Below are 14,506 nucleotides of genomic sequence, written 5' to 3' on the forward strand. Positions count from 1 at the left end.
TCTTTTCACTGGCCCATAGAGCATTAATGTCCCAATCCATGCTTCCTATGCATCTAAATTCAAGATAGAGGTCACCCTTACCACAAGATGCTTTATCCAAACCACTAACTGAGAAATTGAGTTGAAAAACTTGAGGTAATTCTTTCATAGTAAGATTTCCATGGCTTCCTGACTCAGTGTGGCTCAGAAAAATATCAATAGGTTCCCTTACTGTATGGCAATATTTCTGCTTCTGGTCCCAACCAAAACTAGGAGTGCAGAGAAGGGAAAAAAAGAGTAATTAAAAAGGTTTGTTCTACTCAAATAGAGCTTGATGACATTTTTTTGAGGAATATTATATTCACTGGAAAATACTGTTTCAGGTTGACCAAACCTATTTGCAAATTTGTGTTGAATTTGCAGAATAGTTTTGGACAAAAACCATTTTTTGAGCTAGATTCATGGTGATGATGTCCTTATACCCTATAGCTAAGGATACAATTCTGTCACAGAGGTCACAGATTCCATGACTTTTCAAGACCTCTATGATTACTTTGGGGCCAGGCTGGAACAGCGGGCCGGCAGCCAGCCTCTGGGGCCACTGGAACATCAGCTGGGGGGTTGCTGGAACAGCTGACTGATGGGGCAGTCAAAGCAGCAGTCCCCAGCCCACTGAAGCAGAAGCTGGGGTTGGGTCAAGCCCTGGCAGCGCTCTTTTTGTGCCCCGCTCCTCAGGGTATTTTTAGTAAAAATCAGGGACAGGTTACTGGCTTCCATGATTTTTTGTTTATTGCCCACAACCTGTCCCTGACTTCTACTAAAAATACTTGTGACAAAATCTTAACCTTAGCTATAGCCCAATAGTTAGAGAACTTATATGGGATGTTCAAATCTCTGCTCTGTGGATTTGAATCCCTGCTCCTCAACTTTTGTGAATCTGGCCCTTTGATTTTACTTTAAAAAGGTTTAAATGCCTGGAAAGTAAATGTTTCATTTTCCAGGTTGAACAAAATATTTAATTTGACCCATAACATTTTTTTTTTACTTTTTGAATTCACTTAATATTCTGAAAAAAATTCAGTTTGACCCAAATCAGAATTTTGATTTTCTGTAACTCTCAGGCAACCAAGGATTCTTATTTGCCCATCTCTTCTCCCAAATCTCTGAAAAGATTTGGTTTAGGTTTGTTTTGAGTTTACACATACATTCAGGACAGTTCTTATTTTATCCGTACTGGTTCTTCTTGCACTGATCCTTAGGTGGAAGAGACAGGAACAAATCCTGAAAAGCCAACCAAGAGAATGGGCTAAAGTTTCCTAGCCTTAATAAATGATTTTGGCTTTTTTTCCTGCATCTCATAATAAATAATTTTTTACACAACATTCACATAGTTGTCTTCCCATGGGTTTGCCTTTCAATCCTGATATGGCTTTATATCACCTTTCTACTCTGTGCAATCTACTATGAAATATGCATTTTAATAAATCAATAACATATTTTAGGTGAGTTTGAAGTCCTTGAATGAGCCAGAATTTCCCAGGCAATGCAAAAGCTGGTGACTTCTTAATATAGTGGATAAAGAATTATAAATGAAATCTGTTTTAAAATTAAATGAAATAGCAGAACTGATGTGCTTCCAGTGCACAAACCCTTCACACTTTATATATATTTACAGTTCCCATAACAAAAAATAAACCCAACACATCAACATTTAGAACCACAAACATTTGGGGTGAAATCAGGCAAGGCAATACTGTTTTTGCTTCATCTTAGTTACCTAGTGAGAATATGAAAAACACAACTGATTAAGACTGGAGACAGAATATAAATCTCCCGCAAGAAAATATCAGTAATTAACAAATTATAAAAAGAAAACTTTACATAACAGTCCCCTTAATGGGCTAAGAATGCTCTAAAGTAATTTGTATGTAGATTGGACAAATGCTATGGGAAATTGATACATGTTTTACTAATGCACTGTGGTTTATGCAAGGATTGGTGAAATGTGTTTGTTACAGTTTTTCAGAATTTAGCTACAATAGCCTCTTTTGGTTTAGCCTGGGCAAAATAAATGATATTAAGATCCTATGCAAGTCCATTTTAAATCTGATCTGGCAGTAGTGAGACATGTTTTCTGTTCAGTCATCCTTATTCAAAAATAAAACAAACTCATTATTTAAAAAACCATAAAAGGTGGCTGATAGGATACAAAACAATTCTGATGGACTTGATCTGCAACTAGTAACTCATGTGAAGTATGTAGAAATCTAAGCACCATATAGCAGCCTCCAATAGCTGTTGGCATATACTAAATACAATTTATTTCTCACCTTTCCTATAACTGAGATGAGCCCATTTTTTATTTAAATTTTGATGTCACTGATGAAATACTTCTTCCTTTCTCCTATAATGGTTGATGATCCTTCCTCACCTTGCACTCAACCGTTTTTTCACTTGATACAGAATCTGTATCACATGCAAAGAAAGGAAAATAAAATGTTTACATTTCAAGTGGGCCTGACACCTTCAAACAGGATTACATTAATGTGAAGTAGAAATATTTTAGTTTGCACCTGCTGCATGCACACAGGGAAGTTACAGCCCAGCACTTCGGTGTGTACTTAGGGTGACCAGGTGCCCAGTTTTGGACTGGAACACTGGGTTGAAAACGAGACCCTGGTGTCTCCGGTCAGCACCTCTGACCATGCCGTTAAAAGTCCGGTTGGCGGTGCTGTGGAATTAAGGCAGGCTAGTCCCTACCTGTCCCGGCTGGTACCATGTTGCGCCCCAGAAGCGGCCAGCAGATCTGGCTCCTAGGCGGGGGGAGGGGGACACAGGGCTCCACGTGCTGCCCCACCCTGACCACCGGCTCCACACTCCCATTGGCCGGGAACCAGCTAATGGGAGCTGTTGGGGACAATGCCTGTGGGTGAGAGTGGCTTGTGGAGCCTTCTGGTCCCCTGCCTAGGACCTGAACCTGCTGGCTGCTTCCAGGGTAGGCGCAGCGAAGCGCAGTGCCAGGACAGGCAGGCAGCCTCCCTTAGCCCGGCTGCACTGCTGCCCGAGGTAAGCCTGCACTCCAACTCTGAGCCCCCGCAAATTCAGAGCCCCCCCCCCGCACCTAAAACACCTGATCCCTGGCCCCACCCCAGAGCCTTCACCCCCAGCCAGAGCCCTCACCCCTCCTGCACCCCAACCCCCTGCCCTAGCCCAGACCCCCCCCGAACCCCTCATCTCCAGCCCCACCCCAGAACCCTCACCCCCTCCTGCACCCCAAGTCCATGCCTCAACCTGCAGCCCCCCCACACTTCAAATCCCTCAACTGCACCCTCAGCCTGAAGCCCCCTCCCACACACCAAGCCCCTCATCTCCAGCCCCACCCCAAAGCCCGCATTCTCAGCAAGAGCCCTCACCCCCTCCCACACCCCAACCCCAGCCCAGTGAAAGTGAGTGAGGGTGGGGGAAAGCAAGCCACCGAGGGAGGGGGAATGTAGTGAGTGGGGGCAGGGGCTCAGGGAAGGGGCGGGGCTAGTGTGTTCAGTTTTGTGAGACTAGAAAGTTGGCAACCGTACGTGCACTGCAATTCACACACCCATAGACCAAACTGTGGAGCTGTGTAGACATAGCCTCATATTGGGGATAGCCCTTCACAATTTTCACTAGCAAAGCACATTGTAGGTAAAGAACTGAGGACGTACACAGACATCACCAAATGCTTTGGTTTGTTCCCTAGGTTCCCTTGAGACAAGCTCTTCCACCACTTCCGTTGCTATGGGAAATCAATAGAAGACAGATTCCTTGCTTGGAGATGGCAGCCTCCAGGGTGGGCCTTTAGGATTATTGTGATAATTGGGCCTACAAATGTATGGAGTGAATGAAAAGTTCATAAGATGACACAATAACCTATGATAACAAATGTTGATTAGAAAAGGTACAGAAGGGAGACAACGGTTGAATTAATCCAAACAAAAAAGCCTACTGATATAACTTAAGGGCTGTGTTACGATCATGCTTGGTAAACGAGAAAAGTGTGGAACCAGAAATCAGTGAACTAAAATTGGTGTGTCAGCAAGTAGGCCTAATTGGTGGACAAAATAATGAGGGGATGGGCTATCCCACCCACCATTCCCTTTGTCAGCCTTTAAGAAAATTACTTTGGGGGGAAAAATTGACTACTGAAGTGAACTTCCCCATCATGGGTGCCACCCACCCATCCCCAATCTCCTGGGACTCCAGGCCTTCATTATTCTGATCCTGAGAGATGTCCTGACCAGACCGGGCCGGGCCAGAGAGAAGGACCCAAATGACACTGCTACCTCTATCCACTCCAGCTGAATCCCAAGACAGCTGGGATGAAATGGGATTGGACTTAAACAACAGCTCCAACCCATCTCAACTAACTTCTTGTCTTTTCCCTACTGTCTCCAGCTGAACTCTGAATACCACCTGGGATGTCAGTCTTTGTTGCTCTCTGATGCCCATGTATTATTTTCCATTCCTACCTTATTTATTCTCTTTTCCATCCCTCTCCTTTCTTCCCTTCTCTCTAATAGTCTGGTTTAGCTGTAAATCTATGACCAGAAAGAGACAGCTAAAAGCTATGCCCTAAACACCTCAATGCTAGTATGAGTTTGCCAGGTCTCAGAGTGACTCTTAAGACTGGGATGGGCCTGTGTTTTTTCCATAGAGAGGCTGCAAATGAGAGTCAAGACCAGAGACAGAAGCTGCATTTTCTCTCCTATTGCGTGTGTTTACCTTATTTTATTTTCTAGGAACAGGATCAGACTTCAACTACAATAGCAATGACAGCTCCAGCCCATCTCAACTAATGTCTTCTAATTTCCCCAAAAGGACAGTTATCTTTAATACCATGTAAGAGACTGTCAAACAGTCTTTTCCTTCTAAAACCCTCTCCAGCTAAAGGGAAAGGGAACAAGGAATGTCAGTAAAGTGAAATCATTATTTAATACTTTGAATTTCAAATGCTCTATTTTTTTCTTCTTTTCTGCATCTCTAATAAAAGGTTAAAATTATTTTTAATAGTGTGCTTTCCAGGGTACAAAGCAGGCTGTGATATCTGTATACCAAGCCCTGGATCTTGTTTAACACTATTTAATGTTGAGCAGTGACCGAGTTATGTCAATCTTTTTAGTGTATATAGTACATCTAAATTAATACAACAGGGCACCAGCTTTTTGTGGAAGAGAATTGCATGTTAGGTTAGGCAGATATGTTTTGTCCTATATATGCACATCTCTCTCTTTTCCCCTCAATTCCCACTGGTTGCATTCTTAGAGCATCTTTAAGTGTGTGAGCTAAGCTCATGGTTTGTTTTCCTTTTGGGGCTGACTTCTGATCTCTGGGCTCAGTTGGGAGCTGCAAAGAGCATTTTGCAACTTCCTCCTTTGGATTTTCTACTGTCCCATTTACACCAGTAGGTGTAGCAAAAGTACTTAGATCTCCTTAGGTTGTGGCCATAAGTATCAGAGTGGGAGCTGCTGGGTGCTATCACTTTTCAAAAGTCACCCCTTATTTATCTGCCTGAAAGGGCACAGAGATCCTTTGAAAATCTGGCCTTTGCTGTGGATGCTGAGCCCTTGAAAACCTGGCCTTTAGGACAGTTTAATGAGCTCTTTGGGCTATCAGACCTGCACAGAGAAGCAGCCTGCCCCTTTCTTTTTATCAGTGGTGAGAGACAGTTCTCTTACCTCAGTTTGTCCTTTATTGCTTGTGTCTGAAGGGCAATAAAGAATTCTCAGTCTCATTTTTTATATCTATGGCAGTGAGTCAGTGTTTACTGAGGTGGGTGGATTGTGATGAGTGCCCCTTTCTGTAATTCATGTTTATGTTTGTGAGCTTTATTTAGAAGCTCAGGGAACGGGAATACCCACTCTGAAAATTGCTACGATTCTGGTCTTTTGTTACTGATGTTTTTAAAGTGCTCAGTCTAGTCTTCAGCCCTGTTTGGTCCAACCATCAGTTAGAAGTTTCAAAGCTTGGGTCATTTCACCTCTATATTAGACTAAAGCTGGTCTACTTCAAAATAAAGGTGGAGACTAATGGATTTTTACAGATGCTCATGGGTGGCAAGTCACATTTGAATTTCCTTTCCATTAGGTGCGTTGATGAGCTCAACAAGGGTTGGTCTCAGTTTTGTCAATTGCTCACCACATCCTCATCATCTCTTGTCCCTGGAGGTCACTCGACATGGCTTATGACCATTGATGTGGTTTCTCTCACAGTATGGCAGCTTGGTGCACAAGTACAAACAACAGTGTTCAGATACCTGGGTGAAAGGTGACCTTAGGGAAACTTAGATAGAAAGATTTAAAAACACATGAAGGAAACTAAATGAGCCTTCTTCAAATAACAAGGCTCCTCTCATGTTGAGTGTTCTCCCAGATTTGAAGCTATAAGATAGTAAGATTACAGAAGAAAGGGCTGAGGGGCCACCTGGAGTCTGATCGCCTCTTATAAGAGGATTTTACTAGAGCTGGTTGGTAATTAGGCACCCAACTGGCATTTGTGTCTTTGAAAATCTCCCCAATAATGACTTTGTTCAAGTCTTTTCACTGGATTCCTATTCACTTACGGGTGAAATTCTAGTTGTTAAAGACTTGAGATACCTGGGAACTTTGTGCCCGGTCATGACAGTAAAGATCCTCTGGGAAACTGGTGCTGTTGTCTCCTTTGTTAAATGTTACATGACTAGCAGAAGCTGAACCGTCACCAATTCCTGCTGGAGTAAATGAAAGGTGCCGTGTTCAGTGCTTTAATAAAAAACAAGCCACTTTAATTTAGATGTCTAAATATGTATTTAGGAGTCTAACTTTAGGCACCCAAATTTGAAAATGTTGCTCTCTATATATTAGAACATAAATTAGCAATAGCTATTTCATATATTACTGAAAGTAACTGTTAAAAGGTTCAGACGTTCTGCAAACATGAAGTGTCATATTGTAGTTAAGTGGTTACAGTCAAATTTCTACTGCAGAAAAGAATAGAGCCAACATATCAAATACTGCCAATGAGTACTTCATGTTCTCATTGCTGTGCATATGCTGTTCCAAACATTTGACACACCAAAAGCAAAAGGAGGTTTGCACCAAACTGCAGGCTGCATGTGTCTAGGCCAGTGTTCTTCAAATGTGGCCACCAGGGGAATTTTCTGCAGCCACAACATCCTCCTGGGCAGAGACGGTGGGGAGGGGAGGGCAAAGCAGCGACGTCTCCCTGCAGCACCTTGCTGTTGCTCCTGGCTGTCTTGGTGTTTGCTGGCACCACGAACAGGCCCCCTGCTGGCCTGCATCATGCAGCCTCCTGGGGGCTCCAGACAGTGTCTCTGCAGACATGTGGGGACAGTGTGTGCGCTCAGCAGGCTTCAGGCTTCCACCCCTGGGCTCCGGCTCTGAGCTTCAGCCAGGGCCGGCTTTAGGCCGATTCCCTGGAATCAGGCCCCGCGCTTAAGAGGGCCCTGTGCCTTAGGCACCTTTTTAATTCTTTTAATTATTTTTACTCACCTGGCGGCGGTCTGCTTCGAGTCTTCGGCAGCACTTCGGCGGCGGGGGATCCACTCTGGGTCTTTGGCGGCATTTCAGCGGCAGGGGGTTGTTACCGGCACAGAGGCCCGAGGACAGCAACAGCTGGGTTCGTTGCCCGGTGTGCTTTGTGCCAATAAACATAATGGGGTGGAGAAACAATCAAAGTTTATTTGAGATCTCAAAGTGATGCAAGGAGACAGGCAAGTCTCAAATCAAGCACACCAGCAAAAACAGTTTCTCTCTTCTTATACATTTTACAACTAAGCCCCCCTCTCTACCACCCCCCTCTACTTCCCCACCCCTCTCTACCGAAGGCATGTTTATACATTTAAGCAATTAAATCATTCTAGGGCTATAAATCTAGCTTGTTAGTAACACTCCTCTCTAAACTGTTACCTGGTCTTATTTACCCTTGGTTTATTACCCCTTCTCCAGCTAGAAACATGCAAACCTCATCATTATCGATTGATGCCTGGTATGAGCAAGGTTGTAATTGCTAACTGGCTGTTTACACATTCCAATTTCTGCCTTTGGCTTTTGAGGCCGATTAGAGTTAAACATGGAAGGACAGAGTTTAAACATGGAAGAATTCTGGCTCAGGCAGGCCTAGTGACCCCAACATGGTCCTTCAGTGCCACAGAAGACCCGGAGCTGAGTGAAAGACCCCCCGCCGCCGAAGTGCCACCGAAGATCTGGACCGCTGCGGGGTATTCGAATCGGCCCCGCAGGTCCTAAAGCCGGCCTTGGCTTCAGCCCTGGGTAGCTGGGCTTGGAAAAATTGGCACAGCGTCCACCAGCAAAGGTCGGTGGCCACACTCTGAGCCCACCCCCCCAAAAAATTGTTCTGAGAACCCCTGGTCTAGGCACTTGTATCAACTTTCTGACACTAGCCTCAGTTGCCTGAATTTAGGATTGTCCTAAGTTATAATTACAGTAACTCCTCACTTAAAGAATATTAACTGGGAGGAGGTTGTTTCATTGTTATGTTGCTGATCAGTTAGGGAACATGCTCATTTAAAGTTGCGTAATACTCCCTTATAAGGCCTTTGGCAGCTGCCTGCTTTGTCCACTGCTTGCAGGATTCCCCGGAAGGGCAGCCCCTCCTCGTGGGGATTAGAACTGGGGGCGGGGTTAGAACAGGTCCCCTAAATTCCCTGTAAGGTATGTGGCTCAGCAGCTCCCAGCAGCAATTCAACTGTCCCTGCCCCCCCGGGCAGGGCTGCTCCTGACCTGCCCCCTGGCGGGGGGGTGGTCCGGGGGGGGGGCGGGGTGGGGGGGGGGGGGGGGGGGGGGTAAGAGGGAGGGGAGAGACGGGTGCTGATATCAGGATGTCCCCCTGCTCCTGCCCCCCCACTCCGTGCCCCCTCTCCACAAAGCAGAGGAGGGGGACAGGGCTCAGGGAGAGAATGGAGAGAGCTTGCTGGAAACCCATGCTTCCTGTCAGAACTGCTTAAAAGGGCAACATACTTGAAGCGGAGCCAGCGTACTTAAAGGGGCAACGCACGTCTCTCTCTTTCATTCATGCATGCATCCCCCACACACATGTGCAGCCGTGCACGTGCAGTCAGGAGGAGGGAGTGGTGCGTTCCAGCTGAATAGCATGGGTTCATAATCTTCAGGTTTTGCAGCGAAGTGTTTGCAGCCACTGCCCTGCATCTATTGTGTTTCATCCCTCAGTCCATGCTGCCTCCTAAAGTGTGAGGCTACATTAACAACAGTGTGTTAACCCTTGAGGGCTCAGCCAACTGCTAGTTCATCATTTAGCAGCAAGGCATTTCCTGGGAAATATTCCACCCTCTTACTCCACCACCACAACCAAGCTTCACAATCATTCACTGCTATGTACAATATTAAACTATTTGTTAAAAATTGTTTTAAAACTTATACTGTATATGTATATAATGTCTTTTGTCTGGCAACCCCCACCCCCCATTTACATTAATTCTTATGGGGAAATTGGAATTTCATCAGTTTTCTGTTCTATACAGTAACTCCTCACTTAATGTTGTAGTTATGTTCCTGAAAAATGTGACTTTATGCAAAACGATGTTAAGCTAATCCATTCTCACCTCAGTAAAGTCTATTGGTAGAACAATAACAAACTTTAAAAACACTGTGTGTGATAGGACTCCCCCATATTTGCCATACTGACTGCTTTGTTGATAACCTGGCTGGAAAAGTAAAAGGCATAAGTAAACAGTTTTATTGCAATACTGTTCCTTGGCAGAATCAAGGGGGAATGAGTTATTCATTTGCATATGAAGACTAAATATATTGCCATTTGCTGTAATCAAATGAAATAATTTAGAGAAAAGCTTATTTCTAGCTGTATCTGTTAGAGCCAGCTGGAAATTTGAGACAATTTTTTAAATCAGAAAATGGCAATTTTTCATAATCAAAATTTTGTACAGAAATCTATCAGTTCTGACAAAACTTTTATCACAAAGGTTTCTCACACCCAGGATGGAATTGCTGGGGGGGAGGGAGAGAGACAGACAGACAGACAACCAATCCCAGAACAGCCAATGGTTAGAACACTCACCTGGGATGTGGAAGAGGCAGGTTCTGGTCACTGCTCCTGAGAAGGATGTAAACCTTGGTCTCCTATATCCCAGGTAAGGACCCTAATCACTGAACTATGGATAGTTATTCTGAGGTGGGGTGGCGTCTCTTCCCCCAAGCCATTTTAATTGGTTCTATTGTCCTAGGTGACATCAGTCCACCTATACATATAAGTGAAAGGTGATAGGAAAAGGATTCAAAGCTTCTGACTTAACAATACCTCTGTCTTTAGTTGTGGCTAAATGGTAGCTTCCCTAGCACAAGTACAATGGGGAAGGGAGGGCACACAGGAACTCCTTTCCCATCCCATTAAGAAGGCCTTAATTTGGCAGTCAGCACTCCTTGAATGGAAAGGAGGTGCTAGTGCTACAGAAAGTATTTATGGACCCAGAAGGGGTGTCTCTTGGTGCAGCTAGGGTGTGATCATGAGCCTGCTTCTCCCTTTTCTTCCTCAACCTGTATGGCTGTTGGAATGTGTTGGGGGCTGTATGGGCATCACACCCATTCTATTATACATTTAGATAGGAAGCGATCACTGAATCGATACACTTTTCTACAGCAACACTCTGAAGCTGCAATCTACATGATGAACCATCACCACAACACAGGGTCACCTCCCCTGCCCAACTCAAATCACTGTTTCTGTTCTCTTGTCAGCGCACTCCTCCAACTCCTCACCCCTAACTTGCTCCCATGCTCTAGCTTTGTTCTTCTATCCCACCCCAGCCCCCTCACACACTTCTTGCTTCTGACCTGCTGTTTCTTTTTATATCTGCCTCCATTTCTCTCCTCCTAAAGGTAATTCAGGATTGAGAAGCATGAGCTCTGCCCTTCTCCACCTCACTCCGGCTCTTTAACATGACACCTCTCAAAAACATTGTAGGTTGCCAGTCTTGTTAATAGTTGTTAGTGGTCTGTCTTCGGCCGGCCCACATGGAGCAATCATTCCTATCAACCACAGAGGAGCACCCTCCCCTTTGCAGTGTCACTGCCTGAATTTTCCACACATTTTGGCTTCACTGTGACAACAAGGCACAAATAAAATACACTTGAGGTCTTCAATCTTTAAAAATAGCAAAGACTACCAATGAGCTAGAGTTACTATTTTTAGAGCCTTGCTTCTGGGACAGATCTCTCTTGCTGGCACAACTGGCGCTGATAAGGATGGCTTTTTTACATTCTCTTTAATCACTCTATGAAAGCTTGCCATGAGACTCTTGCCTCAATCCAGCAAAGTATACAAATCTCCACTTCAGCTGCTATTCAAACAGATGATATTCTACCTACTACAACTGAACATATGGAACAGAAAGTAGTAGCCATTGAATACATTATACATAGTAATACTAACGAAATCATGGCTCTTCAGCCAGTCCAACTGTCTGGACTAGAACACCTCTTAGGCTCTGTCTACACTAGAGCCTATGCTAACATATCTATGCTGGCAGAGCCCCCTAGTGGAGAAATAGCATATGCCGACAGAAGGCGTTCTGCCAGCATATTAATCTCTCTGAACGACATTAGTTATGCCAAGAAAAGCATGCTTCTGTCAGTATAGTTGCCTCTACACTGGGGATTTTGTTGGCTCAGCTATGTCAGCTGGGGATGGGTGATTTTTTCTACACTCCAAGCCATCCATAGCTATGTCAGCAAAACTTTGTCATGTAGACTATCCCTTATTTTCTAAATCCCTACAATTGATGCCAGAAAGACATCTATGCTAAAACATCTTTAAGTCAAGTTAAAGTACTCATTTCCTGAGAGAAAAATAGGAAACAAAATGAGTGAAACACAAAACTCAGCCATCAGAGACAGATGAAAGTTATTTTACAATCTCCACCTCTTTTCCCTTAGTTAGGAAAGGGTTAGTGTTTTCACAGTGTATTAACATTCAGTTAATTAATATTAACATTCAGTTGTCTGTTGGGAAATCCTACACATGCTTAGACCTAAACAATTTATTTAAACTGCAAATAAATGTCCAAACTATGTGTGGCTAATCAATATTTGAAGGACTACAAAGATTCATTCAGTACATAAATTTAAGTTATGGAAGATTTTATCTTTTATCTGTTAAAATGTATCAACTTGTTTTAAAATAAACATTTGTAAGCATGTTTTGAAAAATGAAAATCCTCAGATATGTCAAACCTCTCACCTACTTTCCCTCCCAAAATAATCCACAAATAAATATGAAATATAGCCCTAACGTTTAATTACCCAAGGATGAATACAATATTACAGTATTTCTCTCCAAGTATAAATGATGGTCTAACTCACATAAAGCATACAAATTTGACACATGCAAATACATTGGATTCAGTATTTTCTTTATGAAACTGATACATTTTGATATTTTTCAGTGATTTATTTTTATTATTGGGAACAATTTTGTGGAATTGACTCTGCTGTCAACGCACACTCAAAACTCCCATCAGCATCCATGAAATTACATATCCTTATCAAGCCTTAAGTGTCCTTTGCCGGAATACGTCCCAAGTTATTTTTAAAGTTAAGCAATCTGATTCTAAAATTTACTCATCAAAACAGGAAACAAACATACCATTGGCCTATGTATCCTATCAAAACAGCTTGAACTTTAAATTGTGAGTATAAAATACTTGAAGCAACAATTTAATGAACAATTCATGAGAAATCTATAAGTTGAATTCCGTTCACATAAATCAGCAGTTGAATAAATTTGAAGAGTGGAAACAGTAATCAATTACAGGTAATTTTTCATGAACAGTAGAAAGAGCTACATTTAATGACCAAATTGTGTACTGCAAATAATTCTGCCGGCCCTAATCAAGAGACACACATCTTATTCCCACACTGATTTCAGAATATAGCGTATAGGGCCATGCACCCAGGTACTTCAGTGCCTTGTAAGCAACTTAACTCAGGGCACTTAGTATAAAATAATACACAACTGCCAACTAATTTCAGTGTAGTCACAACTCCAGTTCATTCTGAAAATAAGCTTTTTTCATAGCTACTTCATATTGCACAGCACAAAGGGAGCTGCTGCCTCTACCTAGCGGGAGGCAACAGAGGCAAATCCATTAAACAGAATTCAGCAGAAGCTTTCTGGTACAGTGGCCTTTAGCTCCATTTTTAAAGGTTCACAGTGTATGTTTTGAATCCATGTACTTCTAAGGGAACCAATTTTAGAGTTAGACTTATTGCTTTTTTCCTCCCATCCCACTTGATTTCCTCAGGGGTACCTGTTTAGGGTCCCCCACTCTTCACTCTGCACTCCCATAGTGGAATTCAGTTTTATTGATTGCGACTGTCAGTGATCATTCAGCTCTACAGATCAAATTTGGCTTTCCAAATGCCAGTGTCTATGTTTGCAGATTCAGTTTTTTCCTCACCATTCTCAGTGGGGGTTTCATATGCAAAGATCACAGAGAAACTAATTGCTTGGATATTTTCAAAAGTAGGAATTTCCCCCACCCCCAGCTTTCTGAGTGTTACTTGAATGCATATGAAGAACCCTGCAGCTTACAGGAGGGTCACAGAGACAGAAGTGACCCACTTGACATGCCTGGGCATTCAAATGATTGACAGAACTTCCTCTGTTATTCTCCATTTATTTGCTTGTTGTTAAGTTATTAACCCATGTGCAGAGTGAGTTAAAGGTGAGTACAAAATACTACAACAGCAGTAAGTATAACCTACTGGTGAATGTGTTACAGGTCCTGCTCTGTGCCCTGACCCCTGGGCTATGGGATATTCTGGTGTGGGTCACCCAATCTGTCCCATGGAAGCCATTCCACTTTGCATAAATAATTAAATATTCATTGGGCACAAGGGAGAGTGAGAATGACGATAGTCCAATGGTTGGGGTACTCACCTGAGAGATGGGAAAATCTTGTTCAAACCCATTTTCCTCATCAATTGGGGCAAGGAGGAGAAATGAATCAGGGTCTACCACATCCCATCTGAGAATCACTGGGCTAATGGCTATAAGGGAGTCTGTTCCATCCTCCCTACCACTAGTGTTTAGAGTGGAGTTAGGCATGTGCTGTTGCTCTACTTGCAAGAAATGGCTTAGGCACATGACTCCAGAAGAGGGTTCTCAGCTTTGGCTCACATTCAGAGATAGGTACCTCACTCCAGGCCAGACTTAGGCCTTGGCTACATTTGCAAGTTAGAGCGCATTAAACCAGCCCCGGGCGTCCTAACTCCTGTGGTGTCCACACTGGCGGAGCACCGCGGCTGGAGCACTCCTGGTAATCCACCTCCATGAGAAGCACAAAGCTTGCTGTGCCCCGGCTGGAGCACCGCTGTGCCAGTGTGGACACCCTGGTCTATTAATGTACTCTGATCGGCCTCCGGAAGTGTCCCACAATGCCTATTCTAGCCACTCTGGTCATCACTTTGAACTCTACTGCCCTGCCCTCAGGTGACCAACCATC

General features: G+C 43.6%; 1 long non-coding RNA gene across 4 annotated transcripts; it reads right to left on the reverse strand.

Annotated features, from left to right (window-relative positions):
* Positions 1 to 998: 998 nt before the first annotated feature.
* Positions 999 to 11,071, reverse strand: LOC117872660. Of its 4 annotated transcripts, none has more exons than XR_004644554.1 (7): positions 10,836 to 11,071; positions 10,063 to 10,243; positions 7,500 to 7,643; positions 6,606 to 6,715; positions 3,572 to 3,834; positions 2,310 to 2,445; positions 999 to 1,756 (listed from the first exon to the last, which is right to left on the reverse strand). It is a non-coding gene; the product is annotated as an uncharacterized LOC117872660 (long non-coding RNA). The 4 variants fall into 4 exon arrangements; XR_004644555.1 differs by having other exon boundaries at positions 3,684 to 3,834; positions 6,606 to 6,718; XR_004644552.1 differs by having other exon boundaries at positions 6,606 to 6,718.
* Between the last annotated feature and the right edge of the window lie 3,435 nt (positions 11,072 to 14,506).

This window comes from Trachemys scripta, chromosome 2 (assembly GCF_013100865.1).
Source record: "Trachemys scripta elegans isolate TJP31775 chromosome 2, CAS_Tse_1.0, whole genome shotgun sequence".
NCBI lineage: Eukaryota > Metazoa > Chordata > Testudines > Emydidae > Trachemys > Trachemys scripta.